Genomic DNA, 18940 nt, shown 5'->3' on the forward strand with positions numbered 1-18940 from the left:
GCGACTTCCATATGAAAGAAGTGAAACTATACATGGCCATTCTAACAGATGAGAGACTTAACAAACAATCAAGATATTTTTCGATGTATAATTTCAGCTGCATCACACTGTAAACTTTTACTATAAATTCTGTGTCTTATACTGTGTGCCAGACACAATCTTACACTTCACGACCACCTGATGAAGGAGCAGCGCTCCTAAACCGGTTGGTATATAACCTGGTGTTGTATGATTTTTAACTTTGACAGTGTTTAAAAACACTGACGGCCGAGCATGCGCAGTGAGAGGCGCGGTGTATCTTTTTTTGGGCTCTCCCATTCGAACCGGGAGAGAGGGGGGGGTGTGGGGGTGTGATGGATCCGGGTGCAGCTGCTGTCGGGAAAAGCCGGGCCAAAGCTGCTCTTCTCCTGGAATGAGATTGGAATGAGACAACGGTCCAAGTGCGGACTCCCGGAAAACTGTGAATCCAGAGCTGGGGAGAAGGAGAGGGGGCCTTTACCACACACCCCCCCCCCCCCCACTCTCGGTGGGTGTAGCGCGAATTTTAATGACCAGGAGTGAAGCCAGTGGGACATTGTAGGGCTGGTTCCGGGCTGTATCTGACTGAGACACAATCCGCTCTCCCTCCAACGTGGAGTTTTACCAAATGTTTCTCAGCAGCTTCTCGGTCTCCTGTCAGTGTCTGACCCTGATCCTGATCGCAGTCCCGGTCCCGGTCCCGGTCAAGGAGCTGCAGGTACTTACTGTCAGTGTCTCCCACCCGGGGACACCGAGGGAGGGAGGGAGGGGGATCTGGGGAAACTTTCCGAGCAGTGAATCACCTCTTTATTAAAAGGAAACGCTGACAATCTCAGACACAGACAGAAAGGGCTGGAACTTTTCAGAAGTTTATAAAGTGATGTGACAACAGCCTCAGGAAGAGCGCAGTCGGGGAGGGTCAATTGTGTAATTGAAAAAGGATACCAGATTAGAGTGGTGTTGGAAAAGCACAGCACCACTCTAATCTTGACTCTAATCTCCAGCATCAGCTGTACTTACTTTCGCCACATAGAAAAGGGAGTTAGACTGAGACTGTGGCGGTTCTAAAAGGGATAAGTAATGGGCTTTAAAGGTGAATTTGGCAAACAGCCAGAAAAGTCATTTTCGCGATTTGTCTTATCTGAGTCATTATCTGAGTCATCATCTGAGGGCGGGTCGGAATCATCAACGTGACAAGGAATGAAATGTTTTGGAAAGGGGCTCACTGATGAAGAGCTTATTGCTGGAAACGGCGACTCTCCTGCTCCTCAGATGCTGCCTGACCGTCTGTGCTTTTACAGCACCACACTTTTTCACTCTAATCTCCAACATCTGCAGTCCTCACTTTCTCCAAGGTGCTCACTGTGTTTTCTTGTTGCAGGGACACAGCTCACAGAAACTACTCCCCCCGCTGCTGCTGCTGCTGCTAAATGTTGTTGCTGCTGTTTCAGGTCAGTGCTATGAATGCTGGAACATTTCAGCAGGGATCAAAGGCTGGGGGTGGGGGGAATCAGGAATTCCTCTTGCTTTAAGGTGCTGTGTGAACTGCAAGTGGACCCACTGAGGGAGTGGGACACATTACACACCATGATCATGAGACAGAACTGTAGGGAAGGCACTTAGTGTCTTCAGATTAACCCCTGGGATAGGAACAATGGCATCCAGCTACTGAACTACACTTGGTGATAACAAAAACAGAAGTTGCTGGAAAAGCTCAGCAGGTCTGGCAACATCTGTAAAGAGTTAACATTCCAGGTCCAGTGACTTCCACCAACTTCAGTTTTTGTTTTCACAGTTTTTGTTTCGGTTTTAATAGTCACTGATGTTGGGATAGAAACTGGGATTCAGTGGGAGTGTGATAGATTCCTGGGCACTGGGGTCTGTTTTCTTACCAATGCTGGAATTAAGTAGAACTGGGACCTGTCACTGAGGAAGGGGAATGGGATAATCAGGACTCAGGATTGGGCTTCGTGTCCGAGGCTGAGGCTGGATCAGGCTATACTGGATGGTGGAGGTGGGGGGGGGGGGGGGGGTGTAAGGTCTGACAGGTTAATGGTGGAGGGAGGTGAGGAACCACATTGCCTTGGCCCCTTTCACACCATCTACCTCACCCCTATACTGTTTTCACTTGGGAATCCTGTTCCTGATTCCTCCTGATCGAGCCTCATTCCTCCCTGGATGTGTTTCCCTATACCCCGACAGAGTCTCTGAACATTTCTGTAGTTTGTTTCACACACCGTACTAAACACATGATGTTTCCTTTAGAGCGAGCTCCTACACCTGGACCGAACACACCTGTACCAGGTAAATCTGTTTCTAAACTACTGCATGTGTTTTCAGCTCTTACATTGGATCATGCTGGATAGACAGGGAGGAACATTGGAAGGTTTGAAATGCTGTGTGATATTTTACCATTGGGGTTCAAAGATGTGTAGGTTTGGTAGATTGGCTGTGCTAAAAATTGTCCACAGTGTCCAGGTTTGAGCAGATTAGGTGGATTAGTTATGGGAAATGCAGGGATAAGGTAGAAGAGTGAAATAAGTGGGATAGTCTTTGTTGTGTTGGTGTGGACTTGTTGGGCCGAATGGCCTGTTTCCACACTGCAGTGATTCTATATTTTTTTTAAAATGACTTGAGACAATGAGTGAGCGGCAATGAGTTCCACAGATTCCCACGCTGTGCTGAAAAAATCCACCCCCTCTCAGTTCAAAATGGTTGTTCCTTCCCTCTGAGCCTGTGCCCTCTGGTCCTTGTCTCTCTATCTCATGGAAATGTCTTCTCCATTTCCAGTCTCTCTCCTACTTCTGACATGACAAGCCCTTCATCTCGGGGATCATTCTTGTAAACCCCTGGATCTCCTCCAAGGCCAGCACATCCTTCCTTAGATCTGGGACTGAAGCTGCTTTCAATACTCAGCTGCGATCTGACTGGACCTTAGCAGTACATCCCTGCTCTTGTATTCTAGCCCCCTCGAAATGAATGCTACCATTGCATTTGCCTTCCTAACAGCCAACTGAACTGTATGTGAACTTGGAGAGAGCCCTGAACTAGGACTCCCGAATCCCTTTGTGCTGCAGATTTCTGAAACCTTTCCCCTTTAGAATATGTGCCTCTTCCTCTGACCAAACTGCATAACCTCATTATTGGCCAGAGGAAGTGGTGGAGGCTGGTACAATTGCAACATTTAAGAGGCATTTGGATGGGTATATGAATAGGAAGGGTTTGGAGGGATATGGGCTGGGTGCTGGCAGGTGGAACTAGATTGAGTTGGGATATCTGGTCAGTGTGGACAAGTTGAACCGAAGGGTCTATTTGCATGCTGTACATCTCTATGACTCTATTAGCCACATTGTATCCCACTGGTATTACTTTGTCCATTTCCTAGACTATCTGCAGCCTCCCTGCGTATGCCACACTATCTGTCCCTCCACTTATCATGGTGTCACCTGCAAACTTAGCAATGTTATCCTCAGTTCCTTTGGTCAGATCGTTAACTTTTAGACTGGTTTGTTGATGGGAATGATAATTTGACAGAACAAGTATCATAGATCAGATCAACTGGAACACGGCAACTGGTCATTTCTGATCTCTGACCTCAGGGAAACAGACCGGAACCAGTCCGTGTGTCCGATTTGAGACAGGATGGCTGAGCACTTTCAACAACATGTTCATGTCTCTGTAACACGGGAAAGGTTTCTGTGATGAAAATGGTGGCACTTTTTATTTTGTCTGTCTTTTCTTGGTGACTGTCCAATTCATTGAACAGTGACACTGCAGGAGGCTTGTGTGGGGGAGATGGGCCGAATGGCCTGTTCCTGTGCTATAGCTGCAATGTAATGATGAAACTGCTCGTTTCCTGTTCCAGCTCACCATCACAGTCCAGCCAAGCCCCTGCTGGGAGCTTAGCTGAGGACCGGGCTGGGTATGGATTTTCTGCTCCATGTGGCTGAATAGTCATCACAAGCTGTATTCAGGTCACTCATCGAAAATGTATTTGAACCCCTTGCATTTTTGTGAAAAAAAAATAGGGGCAGTGTTTATCTAATTCACAGTAGGTCCTTGGTAGTGTTGAAGAACAGAGAGATCCAGGTGTTCAGTTATATAATTCTTGAAATTTGCATGACAGGCAGGGTAATTCAGAAGGTATTTCGTGTGCTTGCCTTGACTGCTCAGACCTATGAGTACAGGAGTTGGGTCGTCATGTTAAGATTCCAACAGGATGTTGGTATGGCCTCCTGTGTAGTACTGTCCCACCCAGTTCTGGTCGCCCTGTTTTCAGAAGGATATTATTAAATTGGACAGGGGTCAGAGGAGATTTACCAAGATGTTTCTGAGAATGGAGGGTTTTGAGTTCTGCAAATAGACTAGAAAGATTGGCAGATTCTAGGAGGTTAAGGGGTGACTTTCATAGACGTTTATAAAATGATGAGGGGCCTAGATAAGTTGAATAGTAAGACCCTTTTCCCATGGGTCACAGCCACAAGTAAATGGCTATTCTGAATGAGAGGAGAAATTCCATTTCTCAAATTCTTGGATTTCTGTCTCTGAGAAGTGAGACTGTTCAGTCTTCCAGTATTTTGAAGAAGAAACTAATATTGGAAGGTTTTGTGCATGAGGGGATAAGGAAGGTAAATATAGGTGGGGTGAAAGGTCAGCCATGAATTTACACAATAGGGAAGTCATAGAATTAGAGTTGTACACCACAGAAACAGACCGTTTTGTCCAACTCGTTCATGCCAACCAGCTATTCGATATTAATCTAGTCCGATTTGGCTCATATCCCTCTAAACACTTCCTATTCACATATCCAACCAGATCCCTTTTCAATGCTGTAATTGTACCTGACTCCTCCACTTCCTCTGGCAGTTCATTCCATACATGTACCACCCTCTGTGTGAAAAAGTTGTCCATTACACCCCTTTTAAATCTTTCTGCTCTCACCATATCCCTATACCCTCTAGTTTTTGCCCTCCCCAACTGCAGGGAAATTACCTTGACTGTTCACCCTTTCCATGCCCTTCCTGCTTTTGGGAACCTCTATAAGGTCACACCAGGGAAAACAGCCCCAGTCTATTCAGCCTCTGCCTATAGCTCAAACACTCCAACCTTGGTAAGAAATCTTTTCAGTTTCAAGTTGAACAACAACCTTTCTATAGCAGGAGGAAGCTTGAGGGGCTGAATGGCTTCCATCTGCATCTATTTGCTTAAAAATGAAAAGTTGTTTCAAGCTTTTTTTTGTCTCTTTCAGCACCCACTGAACGACCAGCGAATATAATGATGAATAAATGTATAACCAAGGAGCAGAGGCCAGTCCTTAAATGTGGAATAAGTGAGACACTTTGCAATGGCTTAACCTGCTCTGCGAATTATAGGGCATCTTTTAATCAGTCTGGCTGCTACAACGTGTGCATCATAGATATTCGATATCTGAACGATTCAACTAAAGATGTTTATCATGTGGAGTTTGGGAAGTTGGGAACGTTTTCGCTTCAGTTCACATCAGATCACGGTGAGTTTAACAGAATTTGCATGTCTCTGGACCTAATGCTTTTTCTCCTCAACAACCTTTCATTTCCCTGGTCTGGGAACTGTGGGAGGAGATTTAAACGTTCCTGGTCCTGATTATTTCATGTGATAGAGGACTCCAGGATCAAGTGTTGAGAATCCACTCGAGCAATACCCCCATCAGATCACTTGTTCCCCTCTGAGTCTCCAGCACACCGTCCTGACATGGAGAGAGGCCGACTGTTCCTTCGTAGTCACTGGGTCCAAATGCTGGAACTCCCGCGCTAACGGCACCGTGGGAGGACCCTCACCAGACGGCACTGACTCCGTTCATGAAGTGGGTCAGCCCCACCTTCTCCAGGGGGTCATTAAACACTGGTCTTGTCCCTGACACATCTTGACATTTTTAACTTAAAAAACAATCCTTGGTTTTAGAATTCTCTGCCTCGTGTTCATATTCCTCCACCACTTCAATGTTTGGGCAAACATCATCCCAGGAGAAAGTGAGGTCTGCAGATGCTGGAGATCAGAGCTGAAAATGTGTTGCTGGAAAAGTGCAGCAGGTCAGGCAGCATCCAGGGAACAGGAGAATCGACGTTTCGGGCATAAGTAGGGCTTATGCCCGAAACGTCGACTCTCCTGTTCCCTAGATGCTGCCTGACCTGCTGTGCTTTTCCAGCAACACATTTTCAGCAAACATCATCCCAACCTACAAACCTTCACAGGAGTTTCAATACCTCACTACATTTGCTCCTTTATAATCCATTACACTCACTGGAGCCTCATCCTCAGGCAGCCAATGGGAGGGGTGTGGGGGAAGGGAGGTCTGGGAAGTACGGATGGAGAGGTAACAGAGGGTTCAATGTGACACGCTGACCAGGAGAATATTGCAGTATCTGAATCATAAAGGCACAGATGAGGGTTTCAGTAGTTGAGGAACTGAGGGAGGGGGAGTGGAAGGTACACATTGGATCTGTTTCATGTTTCACTGTTTTGTTTTCCAGTTTGTCCAACCCAAGGCCCAAGTGAAACCCCAGAAGCAGATCATGGTGAGCGACTCAGTACAACCCAAGGTAATCCCCTGTGAAAGGGTATAATGCCGGGGGAGACAGGAAGGGGTTGGTTCACTTGGTTCAGCTAACCTGCGTCTGAAGGTCACAGGGTCAAATCCCTCTTTATTAGACCCTGGGATAAAATAGGGGCCCACACTCCCTGCTGCTGAGCACCACCCCATTGGGGAGGGAGCAGTATGGTGGGGGGTGGGAATGCCATGCTGTCAGGGAGACAGTGGTACTGGGGGGAGGGTGCCACACTGTCAGGGAGAGGATGGTACTGGGGGAAGGATGCCGTACTGTCAAGCAGAGGGTGGTATGGGGGAGGGTGCCATACTGTTAGGGAGAAGACGGTACTGGGGGGAGGGTGCCACACTGTCAAGCAGAGGGTGGTATTGAGGGGAGGGTGCCATACTGTCAGGGAGAGGGTGGGACTGGAATGGGTGCCACACTGTCAGGGAGAGGGTGGGACTGGGGTGAGTGGGAACAGACTCAGAGCCAGGGATTGAATCAGGAAACAACAAAGACACACCCAGCCCAGTTGTAAATCCAGACCCTCCTCAGTAACATCTGGTAACTGGTGTCTAAGTGGGAGACTCTTTAATATGATCATACACTGAGTCAATCCAATCTCCCAGATTAGTCAGTCACTGTCCCTGGGTATGTCCTGTTCCACTGGCAGGAGAGGGCCCACCAGAGGTTTGGGGGACGGTGATATCCAGACAGGAGGGTGTGGGCCCAACATTCCACACTGAAGACAATGGAGAGTAGTACTGACCTGGGTATTAATCCAGGTATTAATTCCAGATTCCATCCAATCCCATGGCTTTGGTATCCAGGAAATACTTTCCAAATCTTCTTTTGGGCTCAAATGAAGGGAAACAGCTGCTAGTCAGTGTCCAGTCCTCTCTATTGGAAAACATGTATGCATTCCATTGTGGGGCTGTGTGTGGGTGCGCGTGCATGCGTGCAAGGAGCTGTGGGATGGTCCGGTGTGTGAGAGATTATTGGGATCTAGCCTCCCATATCCCTCCAGGACTAGAATTAACCAGGGATCTGTTTGTCCTGGGGCTGGTTCTGAAACACGAGGTGCTGAAGGTCTCTGCTGTTAGTTTAGTTTGTGTGTCCCAGTCTGTTAATGGCTTCACTCTGTCTCTAGGTCCTGGACTCGCCACTGGAGCAAGAGTTGGATTGGGATTTGCTGCTGGGATTGGTGCTGTTTTTATTGTAGCTGGAATTGTGGGTTACATTGTCCTAAAGCGACAAAGAAGGTGAGTTCTGGAATGTTCCACTATTTCCATGGTAACCCTTTGATCTTTGTATAACATTGTGTGAAATGTTGCTGAGCTCTGTCCCTGTCCATTCCCTGAGCTGTGAGGATGCTTCAATCCAGCCTGTCATTGAGCAGCAGCATCCAGTCACTTCCAGCTTGTCATCCTCTCGCTGCTGAACAGTCCCGTGGATTGGAAAAGAGCAAATATTATCCCACTGGAGAACCAGAGGATGGGGCACATATTGGGAATTTCAGGAGGTATTTGGGAAGGTGCCACAGAATAGGTTGTTGTACAAGATGAGGGCCCAGGGGATTGGGGGGTAATATAGCATGGATTGTAGATTGGTTAATGGACAGGAACAGAGCAGGAACAAATGAGTCATTGTCAGTTGTCAGGATGTAACTGGTGCTGCAAGGATCAGTGCTGGGACCTCAGTGACTCTCAATCTATATCAGTGACTGAGATGGGGGGGATAGAGTGGGATTGTCCCAGTTTGCTGCTGATACAAAGCTCAGTGGGAAAGTAAGCTGTGAGGGGGCTACAGAGGCTGCAAACTGGGATAAACTGGTTCACGTTTATACTCCGTGTGGGTGTGGATGTTCCATCGTTAAATCTGTTTCAGACTGAGATGGACAGATTTGAACATTCCCATCCTTTTTCCAATCCCTCCATGGCCTCAGCCCTCCCAATCTGTAACCACCTTCAGCTGTACAGCCCTCAGATCTCTGTGCTCCTGTCTCCCTGATATTTCCATTGCTGCCCCATTGGTGGCTGTGCCTTCAGCTGCCTGGCTCGGAAGCTCTGCAATTCCTCACCTAAACCTCTTTGACCAAGTTTCTCTCCCTTTTTCTCCCTCTGTTATTCCAATGCCTCTTTCTCTCTTGTCTTTTCCTATACTACACAATGTACAAGGTGCTATTGAAAGGCAAGTTGTTGCTCACCCTCCTGCACTTTTTGAACCACACAGCCCATCCCTTATCCTGGGTATTGGAGGGTTCAGTCACTGAGAATACCATCTCCTTTGTTTCTCTCAATATCCACATCTCTGTGCTCCCCGCCATTCCCCACATACAGCCCTCACTGTGGGAGGAGGAACTACTGCAGGTTTCTCTCACTCTCTCCTCTGGCCCTCCCTCTGTCAGTCAGCACAGCTCCTGTGGAGTGCCCAGCTCTTGCCCATTGTCTCCCCTATAAGCCTCCTCTCCTCTACACTCTGTGCTCCGTCACCGTGCAGCTCCTGTCACCCATTTTCCAGCTGCCATTGGAAAAGGATGATGACGGTTATTTAATTGTCCTGAACAGCCCCTTTACACTCGCGTCCAGAGTGTTGGATTCTTCTAACCTGTACTCTGCTTGTTTCTCTCTTCTAGGAATTGTGTTCGAAGCCAACACTCCAGCAATTGAAATGAAGCATCGAATAGTGTCTCTTTGAGAGAGGTGACCTGTTCAGGTGAAGCACAGAGCCTTGTACCAACAGCACCTGAGCATCAGGATGGAGCGGCTGGAGAACAAACCCTTCTGGGGAACGGGGCTGTCCAGCACTGACTGAGTTTCCACTGCACTCAGCCTGGCTCAGGGATGGGGGAGTCAGCCCAGTGTTGGGGGGATCGAGTGATTCCTGATGGGAAGTCTGAACTCAGGATTGGGATCAACAATCACTTCCCACTTTGCACAAACTCTCTTAGCAGTACCATCTCAGGAGGGAAACTCCCAGTGGGAGTGTTATCTCCATTCCCTAGAAACACTGTCCAAGTGTTTCCTCCTCTGAGTTATATTTCAACATTAATGTTACAGATTGAAATCAGTTTATATTGCATTGTGAGTATGTGGATTCTGTGTGATAGAGAGGAGATCATTCAGTCCATGGTGCTGATACTGAATTGATATCTGTTTGTACACTCGGGCATTATTGTTAAACCCAGGGATGTGCAACTGTGTCGCCCTGCAATTGGTTGGTTGTCAATGCTGAACATGAATATTTATTCTGCAGGTCCTTATCTCTCCATATTTATACATTTTATACTTTTTATGGAAATTGAGTATAATTGGAATGATTTTAATGACCAATGATTGTACCTGCTTGTATATACTGTGACCTGTATGATCCAAGTGAAGGTTTTGCTCCAAGCTGTGATTAAAGAGAAGCTGGTGCTGATATCAGTGGGTCTACAGTCTGATGTTTATTGACTCTGCTGGTCACTGCATGAACAGAGGGGCTGCAGTCTCCAGGCAGTAAGTCCCTGATCCGACTTGGAGTGAATGGAATTGGCTGAAGAGTGTGATCAGTGATTGTGGGAATCTCAGGAGGAGGCTGGGAATGATCATCCAGTTGGTGTTCCTGGCTGGAGATGATTGTAAACATTTCAGTCTTTTACATTAGGGCCAGGAGTCGGCCAATTAAATTGTTGGAGCTTGCTCTGCCATTCTAGATGCTGGCTGATCATCTACCTCATGACCATATTCCTGTCCCTTCCCCATATCTCTCACTGTGATCAGGGACTAGAAATTGATCGAGCTCTGTCTTCCCTTTGCCTCTGAATTGCTTCCTGTACCTGTGTGCTATCTCTCAGCAGCTTATGAACAAGTACATCTCAGTCCCTTTGTACATATCACTTTCCAAACTCTCACATTTTAAACAATACTCTGCCCCTCCATTCCCCTGACCAAAGTGGAGAATCTTACACTTCTCCCCATTATATTCCATGTACCCACTCACTCAGCCTGTCTCAATCCCCTGAACACTCCTCCTCAAATCCATACTGACTCTGTACCGTCAGTAAATAAAAAAAATCTGCTGATGCTAGAAACCAAAGAAAAACAAATTTCTGGAAAAAGTCTGCAGGTCTCGCAGCACCTGTGCAGAGAAAGCAGAGTTAAGATTTCTGGTTCAGTGACCCTTCTTCAGAACTGATGGCAGCTGCATAAAGGTTGGGATTTGTGCAGAAGATAGGGATGGGGTAGAGAGTAAATGATGGGTGGGATAGAGTCGAAAGAGTTGGCCAAAAATAGTGGGGCGGAAAAAGGCCTGGGTAAAGGTCAATGTGGGAGAATGAATAGCTGCTAATGGGGACTGTTGGAAGTTAACAATGGGTTGGGTGGGGTAACAGCCCCCGTGATGACAAAGTCTGGTGCGTGAGGTTGGGGTAAGGTCATGGGAGAAAGTGCCTCCAGCTCTAACATTGTTAAACTCAATTTATCTTCTTCCAGCTTGGACTGTGCTTTGCTGGAGAACTGTAACCAGCCTGAGACAGATGGTTGCCATGGAGCATTGTGTTGTGTTGGACAATTTGTTCCCACCCATGAAATCATTTTCATCATCTTCATTATGGATAATCAATCAGATCCCCCAGTGATCTTTCATAGAAAGGGGAGAGGGGTGCAGTGGTAGTGTCCCTATCTCTGGGCCAGAAGACCCAGGTACAAGTCCCACCTGCCCCAGAAGTATGTCATCACATCTCTGGGTTGATTTGAGAAAACCCCTTTTGAACACATTTCAAGTCTCACAGACTCAGGGACCCGGACAGCATGTTTCAGAAAGATCAGGTTTGAGATAACAGGAAACAAGACTTCCAGAAATAAAACCGTTCTAGGGTGGGACAGACTGGAGGCAGGGACAATGTTTCCCCTTGGCCAGGGCTCCAGATCAAGGGGTCACAGCCTAAGGACGCAGGAGAGGCCATTTCCGACTGAGCTGAGGAGAAATGTCTTCACTCAGAGGACAGTGAACCTGTGGGATTCTCTCCCAGAAAGTTGTGGAGGGGAAATCACTGAAAATGTTTCAGAAAACTCATTACTCCAGGCTGAAGTGTTGAAGGTTATAGGGAGAGAGCGGGAGTATAGTGTTGGGATAGAGGATTGTGCCTCATGTTGAAGAACTGAGCCTGGTTTTACAAGTAAGACCTAACCTTTCCCGATCCCCTGAAACACTTGCTGCTGGGAATAATGATTGGTGAATCTTAACTGTGACCCAGCATCTTCCCGCAGCCCCTAAGAGTTTTCAAATTTGTCTGTGTTGGATATAACCTCCCCCTGGGTTAATGTATATTCCCACCTGCTCCAGGTGATCATGGAAACATGTTCCACTCCAAATACAAACCTCCCGTCTGTGTATCTGTTCATTCACTTTCCTTCTCATTTCGACATTTTGATCGTGCTGCACATTCTGTGACCTGCCTTAAGCTCGCTTTTACAATCATTGGGTGGGATTAAACAATGTTCTGGGTCATCGGTTTGTTGAAAGTGTACATTGTGTGACCTTTTCCAGAGGCACTCACACACCATTACAGATCAGCAGGTTGTGGGTCTCGGGGCTCCCTGGTTCTTGTGTCCCCTGGGAGTTGACTCCATTCCAATTATTTCATCTGTAACTTGGGTTTGGGGGTTTGGAATTTGAAAATGACAAGAGCTTCCTCCACAGTTGTGGCAATGTATTTCGGCTTTCTGGTCACAGTGTTCCCCATTACCCAGGAACTGGAATCTTTAAAGCTCGGGAACTTGCCCCAGTCCTGCAGCTAGATGGAAGATTAATCAAATCTCTGCAAATGTCTTCATTTCTTTCTGTTTAGAATTCAAAACTACCTGAAATATTTGTTTCTACATGCCAATTAGCAACATCTGAAGTTAAAGTAAATTCCCCCTCGTCTCCTAAGAACTGTTGCAGGAACTAGAATCCTCAAGTCCTTCAGCTTTGCAGTACATTTCCCCTCCAAACCCCTCCCAACCCCGGGCAGAATGGCACATGCTTTTTAACGAAAGGAAAACCAAGAGGAATCAGTTCCAACTCACTGCCCAGCAAACAGCTTCAGAACCACAACACACAGCACATTAGGTGGAAACTTTTCAGTGAGTGACACTGCAGGACACCCACAGAACTCCATGCCCTGTTTGACCGACCTGACTCTCTCTCCCCCCGCAAAACCAAACATAAATTATTTCAACCCAGATTCAGCAGCAATGTTTCACTGTCAGGGTCTGGAGACAGTACATCTATCCCTGTGGGAGACAGCTTGAATCACCTCCCCCTCTCCCTCCCTCCCTCTGTCTCCTGCTTAGCTCCCCTCTGCCTCTGCTCCAAACTCCACCCCCCCTCCCCAGCTGCCTACCTTACCCCAGCCCTTCATATCCCAGCACAATGTGCCCTCAGGAAGCCCCCTCTCCCCAGCCCACTGCCCTCTTCTACATTTCTGTCTCATCCTGCCCCTTGTTTCTCCCTCCCTCTCTGGAATAATCCTGCAGTTTCTGAACACACACACACAAACACACTTCCCTCTTCCTAGCATTCCAGAAAACTCTGATATTCCCAAGATGATTTCTCCAAGCCTTTCCCTGACTCCTGCTCCAGTTTCTGTTTCTATTTCCCACCAGATCTTTACCTTCTCCAGTGAGTCTGGGAGATCCCACCTTTTAATTCCCTACAAGCTCTCCATTCACGTTGTTCCCTTCTCCCCATGAAGTTTAGATATTGACTCCTCGGCTCCCCACCTAAAGGGCCTGTCTCTTTTCCATGTCCCTCAGCCCTGTGTGGGGCTTCTCCTTCTCTCTCCAGCCCTTTCCTGGCCCCTGGTCCACAGTGACTCTCTCCCCTCTCTCTCACACACACACACACCGCCTGGAGTCAGAGAGAGAGTCAGGTCGGTCAAACAGGGCATGGAGTTCTGTGGGTGTCCTGCAGTGTCACTCACTGAAAGTTTCCACCTAATGTGCTGTCCACCTGGTGGTGTGTGATTTTTAACTTCAAATTGCTGAGACACTGAGTAACACCACCACTGAGTGGGTAAGGATGGTACTGCAGAGAGGCTTCCAACATTTGAACAACAGAGCCTCCCCCAAACACCAATACTCCCAACCACCAGGAACACCGTCTGGATGATCATTCCCAGACTCCTCCTGAGATTCCAGGCTTCTCCTCACAGAAGCTCTTCAGCCACGTTCTCAAACACACTTGCTACCACAGCCACATCTCCTTCCTCAGCACCTGCCCACGGAACCGACTGATCGCGTACGGACTCCGGACTACGTTCCGACCAACAAAATTTGGACCCAACCAGGACAACCAGTACCTACAACAAATGCGAAGCCTCCAGCAACAGACCTCCCTCCGGATCCTCCGCTCCACGCTTGCAGCCATGCGCCGCTACCTACATTCCCTGCAATTAGACCTACCCCAGCTCAGGACAACACTCTCACAGCGCCCCCCCCCCAGCTCAGGACAACACTCTCACAGCCCCCCCCCCCAGCTCAGGACAACACTCTCACAGACCCCCCCAGCTCAGGACAACACTCTCACAGACACCCCCCAGCTCAGGACAACACTCTCACAGACCCCCCCAGCTCAGGACAACACTCTCACAGACCCCCCCAGCTCAGGACAACACTCTCACAGACACCCCCCAGCTCAGGACAACGCTGTCACAGCCCCCCCCAGCTCAGGACAACACTCTCACAGCCCCCCCCCCCAGCTCAGGACAACACTCTCACAGCCCCCCCCCCCCCCAGCTCAGGACAACACTCTCACAGCCCCCCCCCCCAGCTCAGGACAACACTCTCACAGCCCCCCCCCCCCAGCTCAGGACAACACTCTCACAGACCTGCAAAGGACCTCTACTATTCTTCATCCACAGAACGATCCATAAACTAAACAAACAGATCTTCCTCGCCATATCGGAAAGTAAAGACAGTAAGTACCAAAAACTTTCATGTACTTACCCCCACACTCCGGGTTCCTCAACTGTTCCAGAATCTTCCATCGGCCTCCGAAATCAGTCCGGCGCCATTAACCACCCGGCCGCTACAGCAACCGCCGCCGCGGACCATGACGTCACTTCCCCCCCACCGACCTTGCAGTCTCCACGATCGCCGCCCAGACAACCCCATCCGCGATCGCCGCCCAGACAACCACCTCCACAATCGCCGCCCAGACAACCGCCTCCACGATCGCCGCCCAGACAACCCCCTCCACAATCGCCACCCAGACAACCGCCTCCACAATTGCCAGGAAGACGATCGCCGACAGATTCGCGACCTACGCTCTCGGATTAACGAGTTCAACACGCGGCAAGACATCGAACAAATCTTCCTTCGCCTCCGCACCTACTTCTTCAACCAGGATTCTCGCCCACCCTCTGAGCACCCCTTTTCCTGCTTCCAACACACCCCATCCACCTGGACACCCCGTGCTGGCCTCTTACCGCCCTCGACCTCTTCATAGCCAACTGCCGCCGCGACATTAACTGCCTCAACTTCTTCACCCCTCACCCACTCCAACCTCTCACCCTCGGGACGTGCAGCCCTCCACTCCCTCCATTCCAACCCCAAACTCACCACCAAATTGGCAGACAAGGTAGGCGCGATAGTAGTTTGGCGCACCGACCTTTACACCGCTGAGGCTAAACGTCAGCTCACGGACACCTCCTCCTACTGCCCCCTTGACCATGACCCCACCTCCCACCACCAAACCATCATCTCCCAGACCATCCATAACCTCATCACCTCAGGGGATCTCCCATCCACCGCCTCCAACCTCATAGTCCCACAACCCCGCACCGCCCGTTTCTACCTCCTGCCCAAAATCCACAAACCTGACTGCCCCGGCCGACCCATTGTCTCCGCCTGCTCCTGCCCCACCGAACTCAACTCTGCATACCTCGACATGGTCCTGTCCCCCTTAGTCCAAGAACTCCCCACCTACGTTCGGGACACCACCCACGCCCTCTACCTCCTCCATGATTTTCGCTTCCCCGGTCCCCAACGCCTTATCTTCACCATGAACATCCAGTCCCTGTACACCTCCATCCCCCATCATGAAGGACTCAAAGCCCTTCGCTTCTTCCTTTCCCGCCGCACCAACCAGTACCCTTCCACTGACACCCTCCTTCGACTGACTGAACTGGTCCTCACTCTGAACAACTTCTCTTTCCAATCCTCCCTCTTCCTCCAAACCAAAGGAGTAGCCATGGGCACCCGCATGGGCCCCAGCTATGCCTTCCTCTTCGTAGGATATGTGGAACAGTCCACCTTCCGCAGCTACACTGGCCCCACCCCCCACCTTTTGCTCCACTACATCGATGACTGTATCGGCGCTGCCTCGTGCTCCCACGAGGAGGTTGAACAGTTCATCCACTTTACCAACACTTCCACCCCGACCTCAAATTCACCTGAACCGTCTCAGACTCCTCCCTCCCCTTCCTAGACCTTTCCATTTCTATCTTGGGCGACCGAATCAACACGGACATTTACAATAAACCGATCGACTCCGACAGCTACCTAGACTACACCTCTTCCCACCCTGCCCCCTGTAAAAACGCCATCCCATTTTCCCAATTCTTTTGTCTCCACCACATCTGCTCCCAGGAGGACCAGTTCCATTACCTTACAACCTAGATGGCCTCCTTCTTCAAAGACCGCAGTTTCCCCCCAGACGTGATCGACGATGCACTCCACCGCATCTCCTCCACTTCCCGATCCTCCGCCCTTGAGCCCCGCCCCTCCAAATGCCACCAGGACAGAATCCCACTGGTCCTCACCTACCACCCCACCATCCTCCATATACAGCGTATCATCCGCTGTCATTTCCGCCACCTCCAAACGGACCCCACCACCAGGGATATATTTCCCTCCCCTCCCCTATCAGCGTTCAGAAAAGACCACTCCCTCCGTGACCAAGAAATGCAAAACTTGCGCCCACACCTCCCCCCTTACTTCCCTCCAAGGCCCCAAGGGAAACTTCCATATCCACCACAAATTCACCTGCATCTCCACACACATCATTTACTGCATCCGCTGCACCCGATGTGGCCTCCTCTATATTGGGGAGACAGGCCGCCTACTTGCGGAATGTTTCAGAGAACACCTCTGGGACACCCGGACCAACCAACCCAACCACCCCGTGGCTCAACACTTCAACTCCCCCTCCCACTCCACCAAGGACATGCAGGTCCTTGGACTCCTCCATCGCCAGACCATAGCAACACGATGGTTGGAGGAAGAGCGCCTCATCTTCCGCCTAGGAACCCTCCAACCACAAGGGATGAACTCAGATTTCTCCAGTTTCCTCATTTCCCCTTCCCCCACCTTGTCTCAGTCAAATCTATCGAATTCAGCACCTCCTTCTTAACCTGCAATCTTCTTCCTGACCTCTCCACCTCCACCCCCACTCCGGCCTATCACCCTCACCTTGACCTCTTTCCACCTATCGCATTCCCAACGCCCCTCCCCCAAGTCCCTCCTCCCTACCTTTTATCTTAGCCTGCTGGACACACTTTCCTCATTCCTGAAGAAGGGCTTATGCCCGAAACGTCGATTCTCCTGCTCCTTGGATGTTGTCTGACCTGCTGCGCTTTTCCAGCAACACATTTTCAGCTCTGATCTCCAGCATCTGCAGCCCTCACTTTCTCCTCCTGAGATTCCCACAATCACGGATCACTTGCTGTCTCCCTAGCTCTGTGAGTACAGTTATAACACTGGTATCTCCCCAACAATGTGGAAAGGTGTCCCAGTATATCCTGTACACAACAAGGACAAATCCTTCTTCCTTTTTCAATGTATTCACTTGCCTTTTGTAGCAAATGCATTTTGTTTGTTGTTGTTTGCAGCTGCAATGAAGGGGGGAGGTTGCAGGGAGCTGCTGGGCCAGTGGGTCCGGGCCGTTTCCTTGTGCCAGGGGCAGGTGCAGCTTGAGCAACGGCTGTCCAGGGTCCTTTCGGCGGTGGGGGCTGCTTCAGCAGCGGAAGGGGCACTGTGGATCCGGCCCTTGGAGGCCAGGCCTGGCATGGTGTGGAGACAAGTCCCCATCACGGTCTGGTGCTGAGATCCATGGTGTGCTGGAGATGAGGCTGGCCAGGTACCAGCACAGACTGGAGTGGGGAAACTGTAACTCTGCACTTACTCTCCAATTAATTCCGATGGCTTTGTATTTTGGTACCTAATGCTGGACTTTTATTTTCTTTTTCTAATGAATTCCGACAATCTGGACCTGGGTACCTCAGTACCTAAGCAATGCCTTGTCACCTTTTCACTGTCCCCATGTGAGTACATCTGACAGTAAACATAATCCTAATTCCCACCCAGCCAATTGGCTAAGGGCAGTGTGGGTCTACCCAAAGCACCCGGACTGCAGCGGTTCAAGAATGCCCCAGCTAAGAGTCCAGGTCCAGAGGGCACCGGTTCAGAATCCAGGGCACCAGTTCAACCACCATCAGCCCTCTCTCTCTGTAATGAGAGCAGCCCCATGGTCCTCCAGGACTAGGACTGCAGTGGGTCAGGAAGGTGGCTCAGCAACACCCCCAAGGGCAAGTGAGTGGGTTAGAGGCACAGAGCGGGGACTTGGAGCGGCTGTGAGCCAGGAGCGGGGACATGGAGCGGCTGTGAGCCGGGAGCGGTGTCTTATATCTTACTGTGAATCATAGTAAAGTAACACAACTTCCCTTTTGAATCGCTCTATATTGTATCCAAGGTTTGACATCGTAAAGGTTTCACCGTACTCCTGTACTTGAGTACACGTGACAATAAAGATATTCTAATTCTCCTAATTCGAGAGTAAACGCGGGCCCAGCGAGTCACTGCTAGAAATGAATTAAGAGAAATATTTCCCTCTGATTCCTCATGAACTTGGCCAAACTCCAAGCCCTGTTTATAAACAGTCTGGAACCACAAAGTTCAAAATCACCCAACTCCAGGGGATTGCAGGGGGAGGGGCAGCGGTTGGGTCGGTGAGGCTGGACTAACCCTGCACACGGCCGGTAACCCCGAATCCCCGAATGAGAGAGAGTCACCGTGGGCCAGGGGCCAGGAAAGGGCTGGAGAGAGAAGGAGAAGCCCCACACAGGGCTGAGGGACATGGAAAGGAGACAGGCCCTTTAGGTGGGGAGCCGACGACTCAATATCTAAACTTCATGGGGAGAAAGGAAAACGCTAATGGAGAGCTTGAAGGGAAATAAAAGGTGGGATCTCCCAGACTCACCAAAGGAGGGAAAGATCTGGTGGGAAGCAGAAACAGAAACTGGGGCAGGAGTCAGGGAAAGGTTTGGAGAAATCATCTTGGGAATATCAGAGTTTTCTGGAATGCTAGGAAGAGGAAAGTGTGTTTGTGTTCTG

At 49.6% G+C, this 18940-nt stretch overlaps 1 pseudogene across 1 annotated transcript; it reads left to right on the plus strand.

Moving 5' to 3' along the window:
• Positions 1–586: 586 nt before the first annotated feature.
• On the plus strand, positions 587–10003 carry LOC122546977 (uncharacterized; annotated as a pseudogene). The gene is made up of 7 exons (XR_015753713.1): positions 587–736; positions 1400–1469; positions 2284–2322; positions 5267–5527; positions 6528–6596; positions 7735–7846; positions 9220–10003. The product of XR_015753713.1 is annotated as an uncharacterized LOC122546977 (transcript).
• Positions 10004–18940: the final 8937 nt, after the last annotated feature.

The sequence above is a fragment of the Chiloscyllium plagiosum genome, unplaced genomic scaffold (genome assembly GCF_037043375.1).
Source record: "Chiloscyllium plagiosum isolate Xiang-an unplaced genomic scaffold, Cpla_swu_hap1 HiC_scaffold_38, whole genome shotgun sequence".
Lineage (NCBI taxonomy): Eukaryota > Metazoa > Chordata > Chondrichthyes > Orectolobiformes > Hemiscylliidae > Chiloscyllium > Chiloscyllium plagiosum.